Source organism: Balearica regulorum, chromosome 1, assembly GCF_011004875.1.
Source record: "Balearica regulorum gibbericeps isolate bBalReg1 chromosome 1, bBalReg1.pri, whole genome shotgun sequence".
Lineage (NCBI taxonomy): Eukaryota > Metazoa > Chordata > Aves > Gruiformes > Gruidae > Balearica > Balearica regulorum.
The window spans coordinates 17482453-17500283 of record NC_046184.1 but is presented as its reverse complement, the minus strand read 5'-3'; positions in this window follow the sequence as shown (position 1 = coordinate 17500283).

Sequence of the window (17831 nt, the reverse complement as noted above, 5' to 3'; positions counted from 1 at the left end):
TCACTCTTGACAGCTTCAATACCACCTGCTCTTAGAGCAAAGCAGGCACAGAAATAAAATCCACACTGATTTTTGGACTGGGCATCACAGGATGGTAATGTGAGAACATGTACTTTATTTCTAAGTACCAGTAAGGAACTTAGGCACACCAAACATGTCACTGACCTTCCTGATCATGGAATCACAGAATCATTTAGGTTGAAAAGACCTTTAAGATCATCAAGTCCAACCACTAACCCAGCACTGCCACGTCCACCACTAAACCATGTCCCTAAGCACCACACCTACACATCTTTTAAATACCTCCAGGGATGGTGACTCCACCTCTTCCCTGGGCAGCCTGTTCCTGTGCTTGACAACCCTGTCAGTGAAGAAATTTTTCCTAATATCCAATCTAAACCTCCCTGGGCACAACTTGAGGCTGTTTCCTCTTGTCCTATCACTTGTTACTTAGGAGAAGAGAGCAACAGCCACCTGGCTACAACCTCCTTTCAGGTAGTTGTAGAGAGCAATCAGGTCTCCCCTCAGCCTCCTTTTCTCCAGGCTAAACAACCCCAGATCCCTCAGCTGCTCCTCATCAGACTTGTGCTCCAGACCCTTCACCAGCTGCGTTGCCCTTCTCTGGACACGCTCCAGCACCTCAATGTCTTTCTTGTAGTGAGGGGCCCAAAACTGAACACAGCACTTGAGGTACGGCCTCACCAGAGCTGAGTAGAGGGGGATGATCACTGCCCTAGTCCTGCTGGCCACACTATGGCTGATACAAGCCAGGATGCTGTTGGCCTTCTGGGCCACCTGGGCACACTGCTGCCTCATATTCAGCCGGCTGTCGACCAACACCCCCAGGTCCTTTTCCGCCAGGCAGCTTTCCAGCCACTCTTGCCCAAGCCTGTAGCGTTGCCTGGGGTTGTTGTGACCCAAGTGCAGGACCCAGCACTTGGCCTTGTTGAACCTCATACAGTTGGCCTCGGCCCATGGATCCAGCCTGTCCGGATCCCTCTGTAGAGCCTTCCTACCCTCCAGCAGATCAACACTGCCACCCAGCTTGGTGTCATCTGCAAACTTAGTGAGGGGGCACTCGATCCCCTCATCCAGGTCATTGATAAAGACATTAAAGAGAACTGGCCGCAGCCCTGGTCCCTGGGGAACACCACTTGTGATCGGCCGCCAACTGGATTTAACTCCATTCACCACAACTCTTTGGGCCTGGCCGTTCAGCCAGTTTTTACTCAGCGAACTAACCTTTCTTGCCTTCTTGCCTTCATTTGCCTTTTTGAAGGTCCACCCCTAGCAAATGGAAGCAGGGAAGTAAAGTGTTATTTATGGTCACTGAAGGATTTCTAGACATTGTGGAGCTCAGAGGCATCACTGCAGTTCTTCCAAAGTCAGACAGAACGGACATGAGTGGGGCTGTAGTTGCTGTCAGTTGTGAAACACTCCACGAGGTGAAGGCAAAGCCATACTTGACAGCTGCAGAATAACTACCTGGTCCATCTATCCAGTTCATTTGGGCATCTATGGGAAGAATTTTGATGTAGCTACACATGGAAAAAGCTTACCAGCAGCCAGCAGATGTACATCAGCCCCTTGTTGGAAGCAGGATGGTTTGTTGTGACCCATGTGCCCTTTGGCACAGAAAGCTCATCTGAGCAGAGCAAGGGCACTTCCCCATCATTGAACTGTTCAAGGTCAGGTTGGACAGGGCTTTGAGCAATCTGATCTACTGATAGATGTTCCTGCCTGTGGCAGATAGGTTGAACTAGGTGAGCTTTGAAGGTCCCTTCCAACCTAAGCCATTTGGTGATTCTAAGGGAGTGAAGGCAGCTGTCACACTCAGGGGTGTTTTTTACATGAAGCTGTGTAGCTGGGACTTACCTAGCCTGGCCCCAGGTACCCTACCCACATGCAGAGTACCACAGCTGGCACTTTGTGTCGCAGCTCCCATTTTGGGATGTGTCCACTTCAGACAGCAAGAAGTCCTCAGGCTGATCAGGTCTTTTCCTGAAGCTCAGTTAATCTTGTCAGTCCAGAAAAACTGAATAAAAGTATCCTTCTGGTCTTTCCTCCAGGCTGCCTTTCCTCTACATCACTGTTATTCTCCTACCACCCTTCCTCCAGGCCCCCATCCCTCACAAGCCTCACTGCTGGAGCTCCCCAGGGCTCCAGGACCAACCTCACAGGCTCCCACTGCTTCACCCTGCTCCTCACCTGTCAAGGAGCCCTGGAGCACTCACCCCTGCCTCCCAGGCTCTCCCAAAAATGGCTCCTACTCGGCAGCAGCTCTTCCCCTCCTTGTCGTCCTCCTCCTCATCACGTGTTCACCCCTCTCCTTCATCTGGGAAGACAAATTAAGCCTCTCTCTGCTTTGATCAAAGCCTAAAAGTGCTGGATCATCCTGCTGCTGAATCCACTTTTCAGACTAATCAAATTTCAGCTGTAAGTGGTAAATCCCACTATCTCATCTCTGACTCTATCAGCCAAAGAGTCTTATAACCGTCTCCTTGGAAAAATAGAGCTTCCTGCTCATGTCAGGAGAAGCAAGCCCTGATGATCCCTCTTCCATTTTGAAAAGGAAGGGCCGTCCTCCGAAATGTAATGAAACTTGTACAGAAGATAGCTCAAAACTGGATACAACCACATCACTCCAGGACCTGGGGTGCCAGGTGTTGATCTTCACCCAAGTCTTGGCCTGCACCACTGTGTTATGTCTGAAGCAGCACCTTTATCCTGGGGATGTTATCAGATGCAGGCTATTATTTTTTAATTAGTTAATATTCAACAAAGCTAAAATTAAAGAAGCATGCTCTTCAGAGCTGGGCTAGGAGGCCAAGGCACTGCCAACTCTACCTCTCATGCTGGCTGACAAGTGACCTCTTCCCCATGGTCCTCCCCCTCTGCCTGGCATCTCTGTCTCATTGCTGCTAACAGGGCCCTTCTCTGGTTCATTCCTGTTAAGTAATCAGACAAAAAAAGAAGTTTCCACTCTTCTTGTGTAGCTCTCAGATGGTGAAAAAATAGGTTCAGTGCAGGAAATTACTGTTGTAAACATGTTGCAGTGAGGAGACTGGAAGGGCCGACCCTGCAAGGCATGGTCAGATTTCAGGGCGATTACCAGCAAATGGAATAAAATGCAATGAAAGGTCCAGTCCTGGGGCTTTGGCCTGAAGCACCACACTGCACTGCGGAGAGGTGACAAGACCTCAGTAAGTGCCAGACCCCAGGCTTTCAGGGATCTTTGGCGGCAGGAGGATGGATTGAAAAGAAATCCAGAGGCTGCTCTTTGATAGGTGTCCCAGCCTGCTGTGTGCCACCAGCATGCTGCCAAGCCACGCGTCTCCCAGTGCTGCCTGCTGTGCTCAGATGGCAGTGCAGGTATCGGCTGGCCATGCTGGGACCCCCTGCAGTGACACCTCACTGATGTAGCCACCTCTCCATGACCCACGTTCCCATCCCCAGTGTGTCCTACAGCACCTTCCAAACGTGAGACTGGGCTCAGCATTTACCCCCCTCTGCTCTGTGGGGCTGAGAGATGACGCTTTCAGCTAAAAGCTTTCCAGCTGATGACTTTGCCCTCTGGACTGATTCTGGGAAAAGGGAAGGAGTGACCCAAAGACTGTCTAGGCTGTGAATTTTGGGTTGCTGAGAGAAGTTTCCTAGCATCTATAGCCAAAACCCATCCTGATGTAGTTGGACATCTTTTGAGTTTCTTATATGGTAAAACCAGCAAATACTTCAGGTGAGATGAAATATTTACAATGAAGTGCTGTCAGCGGGGAGAAATCCAACACCTCCTGTACCACCAGCAGCTGGCTGAGTGGTGTCCTCCCCTCCCGAGCCCCAGCAGTGTTCCAAGGGGAGGCAGGGAAATGTGCCTCCTCCATGCCAGGGGACACTGGGAGGTGCGTACCACTGCTCCTCCTTGCCAGCACCCTCTGCCCAGGGCCCTTGAGACTACCCAAAATGTGCAGTCATGTGCTACTCATTTGTAACAAAATTCAGTCATATTCATATGAAATTAATAGTTGGAGATCATTATTTTGCATGTATCAAATTCTGCTCCTCTGATAGGTTTTAGGAAAACAGCAAGCATATCACTTCAAGAAGGCTCCAGGGAGACATAATTGTGGCCTTCCACTACCTAAAGAGGCCTACAGGAAAGCTGGAGTGGGACTGTTTACAAGGGCATGGAGTGACAGGACAAGGGGTAATGGCCTTAAGCTGAAGGAGGGTAGATTTAGATTAGATATTAGGAAGAAATTCTTCCCTGTGAGGGTGGTGAGGCACTGGAACAGGTTGCCCAGAGAAGCTGTGGATGCCCCCTCCCTGGAAGTGTTGAAGGCCAGGTTGGATGGGTCTTTGGTCAACCTGGTCTAGTGGAGGGTGTCCCTGCCCATGGTCTTTGAGGTCCCTTCCAACCCAAACCATTCTATGTTTCTATGATTCACTCTCCTTCATACAGTACTCCTAAGCTCAAAATCCTATGACATCTGAAAAAACTTAAAATATCTATCAGTTTCACCAAAGCGAAATACTGAGGTACTTTAACTGCAACTTTAATATACTTTTAAGGTTTTCTTGGTTTTTTGTAATTTGTTGTTTGGGGTTTTTTTTGACCGGTGAATGAGCAGTTCTGTGTGCTGGAATTATGGGGGAGAGCTGAACATCTACAACCCTGCTCCTCCAAGACAGACGTGGATTATGAGCAGTCTCGTTCAAGCTTATACATGCATAGTCTGCGGTGTAATGGGGTCCTGATCCACATCAGGGGCTCTGCTGAGCTGCTGCAATGTGAATAATAACACGCACAGCTGATGTGTAAGGTCAAGAAAAGATTTGTCTTTGACAGATCAGGATTGATGCTGCTCCTGTACAGAGAATAAATGATACATGAAAATTTTGTCCTTGATAGCCCAATAACTTACATTTGTTTATATTTCTCCTCCTTACAAGTAACCCCTGAAAACTCATGAAAACACTATGAATAGATACTGTTGTGTATAATTAGTATTTAATACCTTTGAGTTTTGGTGCTAAGATTTGGCCCTTTTTTCTCAATGATTCTTTTCTTAAGGCCAGATTTGAAAAGACTGTGATTTTAAAAATTCTTAATAGGCAAATTATTAAGTTTTCCTATGAAAAAGAAAAGACTCCTTCTAAAGAGCTTCACTGGATACTCTTTGAGAGAGCTAACACTTATACAACTGGTTTTATCGTTGTCTTAAAAGGTAGAGCAACTCTACCATGATTAATTTTTCATGCGTTGGGTAGGAAGGGATAATTAGAGTGTGTTTCATACCGATTGTCTGCAACTGCTTTCTAATTAGCTAATTGACTACAGAGCTAATGAGATTAAAATTTTATTTTTATATTTGAATTTGGCCAGATCTATTTTAAGAACCATAAAGACAGATTGGCCAAAAGTATTCATTTGATGTCAGTCAGACTGGTATTTTGGAAATATTGTTATATTATCGCCTGGGTAGGTATTTTGCAATGGCTTTTGCCTCTACCTGGTGGTTGGAAGATGAATTGCATGATTCCCAGTTTTTCTTTTGTGGGAGGCAGGCAGTCTTTTGAGATAAGAATATATATGTAAACATGAAAAACACTTTAAGCTATCACTATCTAGGGACTAATTATTGTTTTTTTTCTTATTCCACAGTCGGATGCAGAAACGATTGGAAGGGATTGGTGGTGTGGATATGTGAATAGATACGATATATTCATCACACTTAGTGTCAGCAGTCATGACTCACATATCTGTAAGATTTCTTTGAAAGCATCGACAAGTGAGTGTCAACAGGCAAACAAATTCCAACAGATACAGTCAACTTGATTTTCAAAAGGCATTGGGGAAATCCTTCAACAGCAGGTTGTGAAGTAGCTGCCATGGATTAAGAGAGTGTCTTCATGTAGCAAAAACCAGGAATACACCAGCAATATTCACAGGGAAGGGGAGTCCCAACTGGACTCCTACACTGGCATGTGCTGTGGCTGCTCTGAACAACCAATTTCTGAAACATCTGCCAAAGAAGGTGAATAATAGACCTTCAGGGATAATGGGTAAAATCGGTCAACTGTGTGCAGCTGTCCAAAGTAAAAAGGATGAAAGTTACTTCAGCAGTTGCAAAAGAGTTTCAGAATACACAGAAATTGGACAGTAAAATGGCAGCTGACATTTGCAGATAAAAGGTAGATTAATTTATGTCAAACCCCTTAGCAAAGCCGATTCTAGTTAGATATGCAGAGATACAACCTGAACCAGCTATTGCAAATCAAAACACGATGCACAGTTCTGGGCCCCTATCTCAAGGCAAATATAACAGAAAAAAACAGTTACAGAAAAAAATTACAGCTATTAACCCTGAAAATAAATAATTGAGGGGGGGACTATGATGGTTGCCCATGAAGTCCTGAGCGGTATGAAGACAGGGAGCAGAGGGCACTGCCTGAGGGTGTCTGAGACCCAAGGAGCAGGTGGCAGATGCTACGGGGAGGGAAGGGGACGGCTTCTCACACAATGCAGGCTGCAGCTTCACAGCAGTTTGCAGGAGGATGCTGAAGTTTACTTGGTTCAGAAAGCAATCAGCCAAATTCAGAGGAAGAAAAATCCTTTTGGATCTATTAAAAATGAAGGCGTCATTTCTGGTCAGGAAGTCTTTGGACCACAAATGGTTGCAGTCTGCAAGCACTTTTGGAAAGCACCAGTATGCTCTGCCTGCAGGACCTGCTACTGGCCACCGCCAGAGACAGGGTAACAAGCCAGGCAGCCCTGTGGCCTGTTTATTCTTGATTTTTATGTATCACTCAAATCCAGTACCTTCCACATTTGAGGAAAAACCCCAAAGGCTATAAAACATTTGCTGGAGTACATCTCATCTCCCACTAAATTACATTTCAAACCTCAGTCGGAGCTGTTTACAGGGTCCATGATAGGAATGGAGAAAGATAGCCAGAAAAGCCTCAACTAAATGTGAAAGAGGGCTGAAATCTTTTCCATTATTAAGTCCATAGTGTACAACAACCGCTACACTGAGAAACTGCAACATATTCCCATAATACGTGTACTTAAGGAGGCTGTATAGCATGCATAGGTCACCTTAATTCTGGCATAATCTTGAGAGCTTGACTTTGCAAAGACAGTAATGTTTATTTAATTTAGTCTGTATGTGTGTTTTTGTGTGAATAATTAAGAGGAATCATTTATAAAATCAGCAACACTTTACATTGGCACTCATTTTGAGATTACTTTCCTTTATCATACCCAGTGTGGCTGCGGCTGCCTGCCCCATTCCTGTAAGTGCAGGCAAAGCCCATGCTGGATGCGGACACTGACCTGTTGGAGGGTCCTATCTGCCTGCTCAGTCTGTGTCTCAGGGCAGTCAGTGCTTCCACAGCGCTGAAACTCTGAACATGGTCCATGGTGAGCACCAGTCCTCGGGGCGCTCGGCCTGAGAGATGCTGAGCACCTGCTGCTGTGGCAACCCCACCTGCAGACATGGTCCTCACTGCATGGCCAGCCTCTGGCAGCACCAAGATCAAGAAGACAGGTCTGTATGGCTTTCAGGTACACCAATGGGTGCCAGATAAACTCTTGCAATGCCAGTGCTAATAACAGTAATACAGTGGCAATCCAGCCCAAGCAAGGAATCTGGGCTTGGACCTGCCAGCAGACAATATCTCAGCTATGATTATGACATCCCAGTGTATCTCACTTAGCAAAACTGTTAACGGATAATTCAGCAATCTAAATGAACACTGCTGGTGAGGCCTGCAGGGGAGGTCCACCCCGCGCTGTGTGTGTTTGACGTGCCAGCTGCTTCTGATCAAGCACTGCAGCACTGCAAGCTCGTGCCCTGAAGCAGTTCCAGTTGCCAGGATTAAGACTCCAAGGGAGAGGGAAAACTACAGAAAAATGCTTGATTAGGAGCCACGTCTCTTGGATCACCCCACCATCACCTCTGCATATCCACAGGAAACCTCTGTGTCCGTGCCCAGGTGATGAAGTGCAGGGACAGGGCAGATACTGGGCAGCTCTTCTGGCACCTCCAGGTGGTACCGGCTCGGTATCGCAGGAGAACAGGCTGGCTGGGCAGAGGCTGACTAAAAACCACTGACAACCATCCTGAGAAGTTCAATACCAGAGGGGAAACCTGCCAAGCTATGAGATTATTGCCATTTTCCAGTTCGCAACCACTTTCTATGTCTATATCTCGATAAGTCCTAAGAGAGACTGGTTTCAGACAGGGACAGAAAAGAGGGAGCGCTAACTGGTAATCCCTCCTGGCAGTCTTGTCCTTCTCTTCTGTTCCACCTCAGTAATGCACCTCGCTCCATCTTTCTTGCCCTGTTTCATCCTGGCCCTTCTCTGCTGTTCACTGTCCTGTTTTGAAACACAGGATCACAGAACAGCTGAGGTTGGAAGGGACCTCTGGAGATCATCTGGTCCAACCCCCTGCTCAAGCAGGGCCACCTTGAGCAGGTTGTCCAGGTCTGTGGCCAGACGGCTTTTGAATATCTCCAAGGATGGAGACTCCGCAACCTCCCTGGGCAACCTGTGCCAGTGTTCGGTCACCCTCACAGTAAAAAAGCATTTCCTGATGTTCAGAAGCAACCTCCTGGGTTTCCGTTTGTGCCCATGGCCTCTGGTCCTGTCACTGGGCACCACTGAGAAGAGCCTGGCTCCGTCGCCTTTGAACCCTCCCATCAGGTATTTGTGTACATTGATGAGATCCCCTTGAGCCTTCTCTTCTCCAGGCTGAACAGTCCCAGCTCTCTCAGCCTTTCTTCACAGGAGAGGTGCTACAGCCCCTTCGTCATCTCCGTGGCCCTTTGCTGGACTCTCTCCAGTGCATCTATGTCTTTCTTGTACTGGGGAGCCCAGAACTGGACCCAGCACTCCAGGTGTGGCCTCCCCAGTGCTGAGCAGAGGGGAAGGATCACCTCCCTCCATCTGCTGCAAGACTTTGCCTAATGCAGCCCAGGATACTGTTAGCTCGCTTTGCGGTGAGAGCACATCACTGGCTCAGTAGTCCTGGCCCTGACCCAGGCCCTGTGCACAGTAGGCCAAATTCCACTTTCAGCTGTTCCCATGATTTAAGAGGATTTTCTGGATCAGAATGAATTTGGCTCCATTAGCTAGGTCAGTATAGCAGGGCTGGTAGAGCAGCAGAGATTTTGCGCTGAGCTCGTTCATGGCAGACACATTCGGTATTGCGGTTTGGCTGAAAAGACTTGTGCAACCTCATCAAAACCAAACTGTTGCTCACCAGAAGTAGCAAGGAGAGCAAGGCAAAGAAACACTCCAAGAAGCAACCCATTAGGGCCCAGTGATATCCACCCATGAGAAGTCCTGCATCCCAGCGCTGTGCCCCGTGACTAACCCAGGACCCTTCTCTGCCCCTGCCTGTGCTGACAGCATGGTCCGCTGGTTAAAATTTTCAGAATAAGCCAGTTCTGACAACTTTTTTCATCAGTGACAGTGACAGCTGCAGGAATATTTTTAGTTCCGAGTCTCTCAGCCTCCTCATAGTTCAGAAAATTTTCATTTTTGCACTGTGGGTGGAAATGGAGATTAGCGCTTTCTAATGCTACAGCGATGCTCCCTGGATGAGTAGCAGAGATGATGGTGGAGTCCTGATGCTTCACCTATGGCTCGCAAAACCCAAGAGCACCCTGCATTGTTGGAGCAAGTCCAGAGGAGGGCCACAAAGATGATCAGGGGGCTGGAGCACCTCTCCTATGAAGACAGGCTGAGAGAGTTGGAGTTGTTCAGCCTGGAGAAGAGAAAGCTCCAGGGAGACCTTAGAGCAGCCTTCTACTACCTAAAGGGGCCTGCAGGAAAGCTGGAGAGGGACTGTTTACAAGGGCATGGAGTGACAGGACAAGGGGTAATGGCCTTAAGCTGAAGGAGGGTAGGTTTAGATTAGGTATTAGGAGGAAATTCTTCCCTGTGAGGGTGGTGAGGCACTGGAACAGGTTGCCCAGAGAAGCTGTGGATGCCCCCTTTCTGGAAGTGTTGAAGGCCAGGTTGGATGGGTCTTTGGTCAACCTGGTCTAGTGTAGGGTGTCCCTGGCATGGCAGGGTGGTTGGAACTAGATGGTCTTTGAGGTCCCTTCCAACCCAAACCATTCTATGATTCTATGATTTTCCTAACGTGACATGGTGGAAGTTGCAACTGATCGTTGAGACAGCAGCTAGGGGTGATGCTGCACACTCCAGTAAAAATGGTTAGAGATATTCCCAGAGGATTTTTTTTCACCAGAAAACATATTTTGTGCCCCTGAAGACAAAGAAATCATCAAGACAGGATTTACAGCTGTAGGTCAGGTCTGGAGAATCAGGCAGGGTGCTCACGGTGCTGTTTTGGCTCTGCAGAGCCCTGTGCTGTTCGTTCAGCAGCTGTTGCCATGGCAAGAGTGACGGTGGGATTTGAAACCAAAGCCACTCCATGAGAAACCATCTTGTGTGACCCTTGTTTCTTTGAGGACTGTGAGACCCGTGCCTGTTGGTGTAGGGAAAATCAGCCTGGCAGCAGCGGTAGGGATGGAGCACAAGCCTGACAGCCTAATGACCTTCCCACTCCCCAGCCTGTGTAACCGGTGATTATTTTTGTCCTTTTTCTGACTTAAGCTTCCAGGCTAGAATGTCTGAAGATAAGAGTGTTTCGGAGAATGCCAGGCAGAATAAGAAATGACCCCTGGCTGTACCCCAGCAAGAAAGCAGGTCCCTTTGTTTCCATGCGGTGCATCCTCCCACGGCCACCACGGTGCTGCTGGTGAGACTGCTGCATGCAGAGGGGCTCCAGTCACTGCAAATAGGCTTGACCAATTTTACTTAAAAAGCAGAATTTGGACCATTTCCCAGATTATAATTACCTATATATAAATATAATTATAATTATGCTATCTAACTGAGACCTCAGAGCACAAAGCTGACAAGTGATGACAACTAAATTCATTAAGAGTGCAAATGTGCTTCCTCTCTTTTATGAAACAATATTGAGTGATCCCCAAAGAAATCCAGCAACCAGAGACATGATCTGCTAATAAGTGGTGAGCCCGGTGAAGGCTGCTGGAGAGGTAGGACAACCGATCCCTGCCAGGAAATGCCTTGGTGCTATATAGCTAGCAGAGGAGCAGAAAAGTGGACAGTTAAAACATTGGATTTTGAAAATGCTATATATTTCATGCATTTGGAGTGAAACCTATCTTTTCACTTTGTTTAGATGGGGAAATAAATCAGGGAAGGTGCTGGTTTTTGGCACAGAGGCCAACTGGTACAGCATGGCTTGAACCCAGAGGAAAGTTCTTTTACCTTTCCTGACATACACAAGGTAACCTCGTCCAAATTTCTCACTAGGCATGGTCTCAGGGCTGTGCTAAGCCCAGCCTGGCACAGGCTGGCCAAGGGGGTGATCTGTCACGGGGCAAAGCTCATCCTGAGAGCACGGCAGCAGTACAACGCACTGGTCCTGCACCAGCACTCGGGCCTGACGCCTCTGGATTTCTGCAGGAGGACATTGTGTATATGTACCCATCCCAGAGCCAGAGAGAGTCTAAACTGGGGCCCATCACACTTCTACTGATGCTTTTTAAAGTGATTTGGTATACTGGTTTGTCAAATACTTTCTATTTTTTCACATTCAGAGGTGCCAAGCTCCAGGGATGATGAAAAATGCTCAGAAAGATGTTACAAAATGCATCTACCAGAAAAGAAATTACTATTCCTAGACCTCTTGGGAAAAGATGAAAAGTGATTGTGGTGCACAGTGTGTTTTCAGACCAGGACTAGAAACCAAGACTGTATCTTCCCATCAAACTCTAGGTATGAAATAATGCTGAGAAAGGGGAGGATATAATGATAGCCATAATACCTCATCTGCAAAAAAAACAGTGATTTAAGAGAGATGCTGAACACCTACATCACCTTCTTGGTCTTTTTGCTGAGACAGCCACAAAGCCTTAAACCCCACCGTTATCTCAGCAACCTGTTACCCTGACTTCATATTCCCACGTTAAGCATTTCAGCTGATGTTTTTATTTTTCCAACAGGTCAAGTAATCCCCTGCCTGCAAGTGTTTCATTACAGCTGTGTGCTTCCTCCCCTAAGAGTCTGAAATACCTTGTCTTTGAATGTAATTGAACTTCTGGAAAAGGAACAGTTTAGACCAAAGTCACTGTGTCCTTGCTTTCACTCCTTCATGCCTATCCACCAGAAGCTCTTTGAATACTCTTTTATAAGCAGTTGAAAGAATTTCCCTTGATGGTTTCCCTGTGCAAAGGTTGCTGTGTCCGAGGAGCCCACACCAAGCTCATGGGAACAGGCTAAAAAACCCCACTGCTGGGAAAGAGCTGAGTAGACAGGTGACTGAGCGTGTAGAGGTTACAAAAGTAGCCAGGATAGTTGAATCTAACGACATCAAACCTAACTGGCTTCTGGAGGGATGAAAAAGAATCTCATGCTGCTGAGCGAGCAGGCAATATAATGGCAGATGATGCTCGGTGCTGATAAGCACAAAGTAATAGAGATTGGAGGAAAAAACCTAATCCTGTCTCTATGTATGCCATAAAAAGTTCAGAAAATATCAGATCACTCCAGAAAAAAATATTTTGGGTGTGTTAAAATCCCTGAAAAATAATGTTTCAATACTAAATGGCTGCCAAAAGAGTAGAGAGAGCTTAAGGAATTACTTGGGGACAAACTGGAGCAGGCTGGAGTCTAACATGTTACAAACATCCAGGTCTAGTCACCAAGGAGCAGTTACTGATGGTGGTACAAGAACATTACCCCCATACTCCCATGTGAATGCAGAGCACTCCTACCCCATGAGCATGCTGTGCAGTCCTGCAGAAGGCTGCTCCACAGCCAGAAACACGTCTATCAGTACTTGAACCCTGCTACTCAATCTACTCATCTTCTGTGTCATCTCCTTGCTCCTCATGCTCTTGTACCACCATCCATAACTGCTCCTTGGTGACTACACCTGGATGTTTGTAATGTGTTGTTAGACTCCCGCCCACTCCAGACCCTAACCTGTCTCTTAGCCAAGCTAGATGTGTCTAGCTTTTGCACTCTTTTTTTATTAATTAGTCCCCTAATCCCCTGATTAAATAACAGAAGCTGTCAAAGCAAGGAAACCTATCCTGCTGCACCTTTATTTTGATGAGCTGACAGCAAATTTGCCGCAAACTCACCTGAATCTCTTGGGCAAAGCCATGAGAGCTGATTTTTGAATCTGTTTGTACAACCTAGGGTGAGACCCTGTGAGAGAGAGAGGGCAAGTCCTGCAAAACAAACAATGAAAGGTAATTTCCAAGGGTTGCTTTCTCATTCAGTACCTCTGTTAATGAGTAGGAGAGACCTGAAAAGTAAAGAAAATCACATGAATCTGTAGACCTGGGCTTTCTACTCTGCTTACTTGAACTGGATTATTAGTCTTGGGTATTATGTACTAGTTTGTTACAGGATTTGTTACAGATCTTGTTAGTTTGTAGAACTACATTTCCGATGCATTAGCCTCTGCATTGATTTTCCCATAAATAAAAGTCGAGTCATATTCAGCTTTTATTTGCTCTTGGCCATGGTGTAATTTTTGGGCATGAAATTTGCTCTTCATTTGGTTTATTTGTCTATTTGCATGTTGTAACTAGTGGAGCTTTTAGCTAATATAAGTGAGGAGGAAAAAAAAAATACCCAAACCTATTTAGAGTGAGGAAATTCACAGGCAGTGTTTGAGAAGGGTGGAGCTGAGCTCCTTAGGGTAAATTATAAATGGATGGTATTAAGTCTAAGGAAATAAACAAGTTCCAACACCGAATCGCTGCTATCTCCACCGAGGATTTCAAAAGAAGCAACAGTATGATTAGCTACAACAAACTTGCTGTCTAAGAGCTCTAAATTGTTTCTTCTCTTCCTACAAAAGAGAAACTACATACAGCCAAGAAGTCTTGAACATAATTTCTGCAATAAGCATCCCAGCGCTTTGGAATTTGTTCTTGGCTTTAAGAATAACGCATGTTAGCAATAAAAGTATTTCTGAAATGTTTCCAAACCTGTGTGGTTCCTGCAATAGGTGAAGGTTCAAGTTTCACCTTATGGAGCTTGAACTAATTCTTCTATTCTTAAAATACACTTAGATGAAATGTGAAAAAATAAATTACTTTTGCTCACTTGAGCTTTCTTGGGCTGGATGTGGAACAGGTTTGTATGGGGACTGGAACTCCAAACGCCTGTTCACAGAGCAACTTGCTATCGTGCTTTCTGTAGTGATTGGAGAAATTGTCTAAAATCCTGATTTTATCCAATTTAAATTCACTAGAGCGACACTGGGACTCAGCTCTGGTCCTCAGACCAGTTTGCAGACTGCACTGGGACGAGGTCTCCTGCGGGTGCTTTGGGCAGATGGAGACCCCCTCGGCGATGCCTAGCCCCGGAGAACCAGGGACAAGTCGGCCAGGGGCAGCCCCGGGCTCCCTCCTGCATGGACAGGGGGAACAACAGCAGGGCAAGGCTCACCTTCAAAATTGAGGAATTCCTCTCAGCTAGCCCCTCTCTTTTCTTATTAGACTTTGTCTGGGCTCACAGAAGGCTGATCTCTGCTGATGGGCAGTCCCAGACAATGAAGAGACCCAGCCTTGAGGGTCGGATGTAACAGCGACCAGCACCGGTAGCCTAAAGACTAGCAAGTTATTTGTTATTCAGGTTTTTTTCTTCATATCTACTGTTGTCATTTTATTTGAAATAATGGATAATAAATAGCATTGCCCTCCAGAACCTAGTTTTGTTCACTTCTAATGTGTGACACACAACTTCTAGTTTCTTTCCAGGTGCTGGAAAATTGGAAGGTTGAGGAATAAAGTGTGGTTAAAGGTTGCTTTACTGCTGCCTGTTGTGGTTTCTCAGATTATTTTCTCAAACCATTATTTTAGCAGGAATAGATCACTGGTGAAGTAAATAAATGCAGTTACAAATATGTGTTACATCTATCAATTTATGTTAACACTATGTATATAGAGATCCCGTACAAGATATCGTTTGTGTTGCACGGATGCCTAAATTTGAGGATAATTTTTTTTCTCTTGCATAACCTCCCCTCAAGCGAGAGTTTAGGAGATAAAGCCACTGGCTGGTGGGGGACACACTGCATATCACCTTTTTGCAATATACTTCACAAATCCCATGACAAAAAGCTTTTCACCACTCTTATTCTTAAAAATGTGAACTATTTGTAACACGGAATTACCGAACGTGAATTTTTAAGTCTTTCCTCAAAGTACTGATGGGCTGAGATGAGAAAAGCTCCATCTTCTTCCAGACAATCACTTCCTCCACAGGGATGAATGTCACACTGAATCGCTTCATTCCCAACCTTTAAAATGTCATCAGATCTAGATGCAGGCAACCCCAGCTCTGCATTCCTCTTCCTCCGGGCTACAGATCTCACAGCTACAGATCTCACAGCAGAGTTTCAGTTAAGGAACAAATCTTGGTCTCTTCCGTGGTCTTCTAAACTTTATGTTTTAAGAAAATCCCTTGAAGTTTTATTATACTTTTTTTAGAGCTGAGCACTGAACAGAGCTGGATAACAATGTTATCCTTTTTTTTTTTTTAGCTTCTCAGTTTTGTTTTAAATTCTCTTTGAAAAGAAACTGGAAATACTTCACTCCTGGACAAGTTGAAACGGAGCATTTTTTGAACTGTGAAATGAATATGTCATCGATTGGTACCAAGGAAACAAAGGGTTTCCTCGCCCACTTGCATATTATTATGAACATCACCCATCATGGTGATGTCAGTGTGACTTCTTCTATGGAAAAGGGCAGCATATACCAGAAAATCTGCAGAATCAGACACAAAGGGAGTATCTGATTTTCTTAGAAGGACCAGCCTTCATTGAAAACTTGCCAGTTAAAACACAAGACAGATGCAATTCTGATTTTCCTCCCCACCATGAGCCGCCTTTACTAACTGCTCGATTTCACCGTTGCCTTCTCTGACTCTTCTGGACCCACAGAAGCAGCAGAAACACCAGCGCCAACCTCTGACCAAGCAGCGACTCCCATTTCTGTACGGAGCGATATGGGCGCAGGCTCACCATTGCCTGGGTCTGGAAAGCGACTGGAGCTGTCAGTGTGTTAGTGTTAACCCCCTCCTTTCACTGGGGCAACGAGTCAGCCTTGCATTTCAACACTATAGTCACCATTTTTGCATTTGAAATCTATTTTTATGGTAAAATTATACGACAATGGTAAAACACATGAAAGGAACAATAGGGATTATACAACTAATGAGAAAACAGTGAAACACATCAGATGATAAGACTAAATTAACTGAAAACAGAGGGCAAGTCATACAAACAGGAATAGGATGGAGGATTTTGTGTAATTATGCACATAATTGGTTTCATACAAACGCGTTCACAATATCTTCCCTTTCTGGCCTCACGGATGTTGCCTCTTGCTGCAAGAAAATAGAAAGAAAAAAAGTTTAAACTGTCTTTTCTTGCAGATCTATTTTATCTAATAATAACTCTGGAAACATGTGCTTGGATCTCACTTTTAAAAAGCCATAGAGAAGGATTATTTTGTAACAAACGTTTATTTTTCAAAATATGGGCATTAAGCATTGCAGCAAGAAAATGTAGAGAGAAGTAAGAAAAGTTTGGACTTAAAACAGGGTTTTCTTATGCAGATCCCAAGTTAATATTGATATGATTTAAATCAGCTACAGAGTGAGTTGCTTGATTTCTGGAGTATAAAACAGATCACTACATCCACTCAAACTTGATAAAGGGGAGGTTTTGGGTTTTTTTTGTTTTTGTTTTTGTTTTTTTTTAACCTATATCTTTCCTCTTCCTTTTCATGAACTATCATTTTCATCAGTGGATCTGAAAAGCCAACTAAGCCTCTAAATCTCATTTTTAAAACAAAATCTAATTGAGTAAAGCTGAGTCAGCTAAACATCTTCCAAAACTGCAATTTATAAAGCTTTTTTTTCCACTGACAGACATATTGGCAATAATCCAGCTGGAGGGTTTTGGTTTTTGGTTCCCCCCCCCCGCCCTTGCAATAATGGAGTTCCGGTGATGAAAGCAGTTGAAAGAATCTTTTTTTTTTTTTTTTTAACAGACTTCTCATAAGTGCTGAAGAGCCTGAACTGTCAGTAAGAGATTGCTCTAAAAGTTGCCTTCCAGCTCCTACAAAGCGCAGCGTTTTGCACAATCCCACTCGGCAACCTTTCACTACTTATTGCTCTCCACCCCCTGGTCTTCTTCGTATCTAAAGCTCTTGTACGCAAGATCCCCGTAGATTATCGTCGGTATTTACCACCGATGGTACGATGTGCACCGGAGGTAGGTAACAGGCATCTTTTTTTTTCCAGGCCGTACCCACAAGAGGACGCTGCAGCCGCAGGGATGAAGGCTCAGCCTGGGCGGCCCACTTCAACGCGTACATTACAAATGAAAAAAGGCTTAGCATAAAGTCATTGCATTGACATCATAATCACCAGTGCAACATTTGCATGCGGGGTTTGGCTTTGCTTCTTCCTGCAAACTACCTAAGTTTGCATCTTGTATATAATTATGTGCAATTGCCCCAAAGAAATCTTTCATTCAAGGTTTCAGATCCTACCTGCTGTTTTGCAAAGCTTGAGCATGCCAGCAAAGCCTACCGCCGGGATACACGGCAGTCCCTAAGTCAGATGATGGTGATTTTGTCCTGAAAAGTAATTTTAATTATTTTTTCCTCCATGGGAACAATATTAAAAAAAAAAAAAAAAAAATTCAGTGTAACTTTGGTCCGGACGACAGGTGGCTGGCTATACGCGG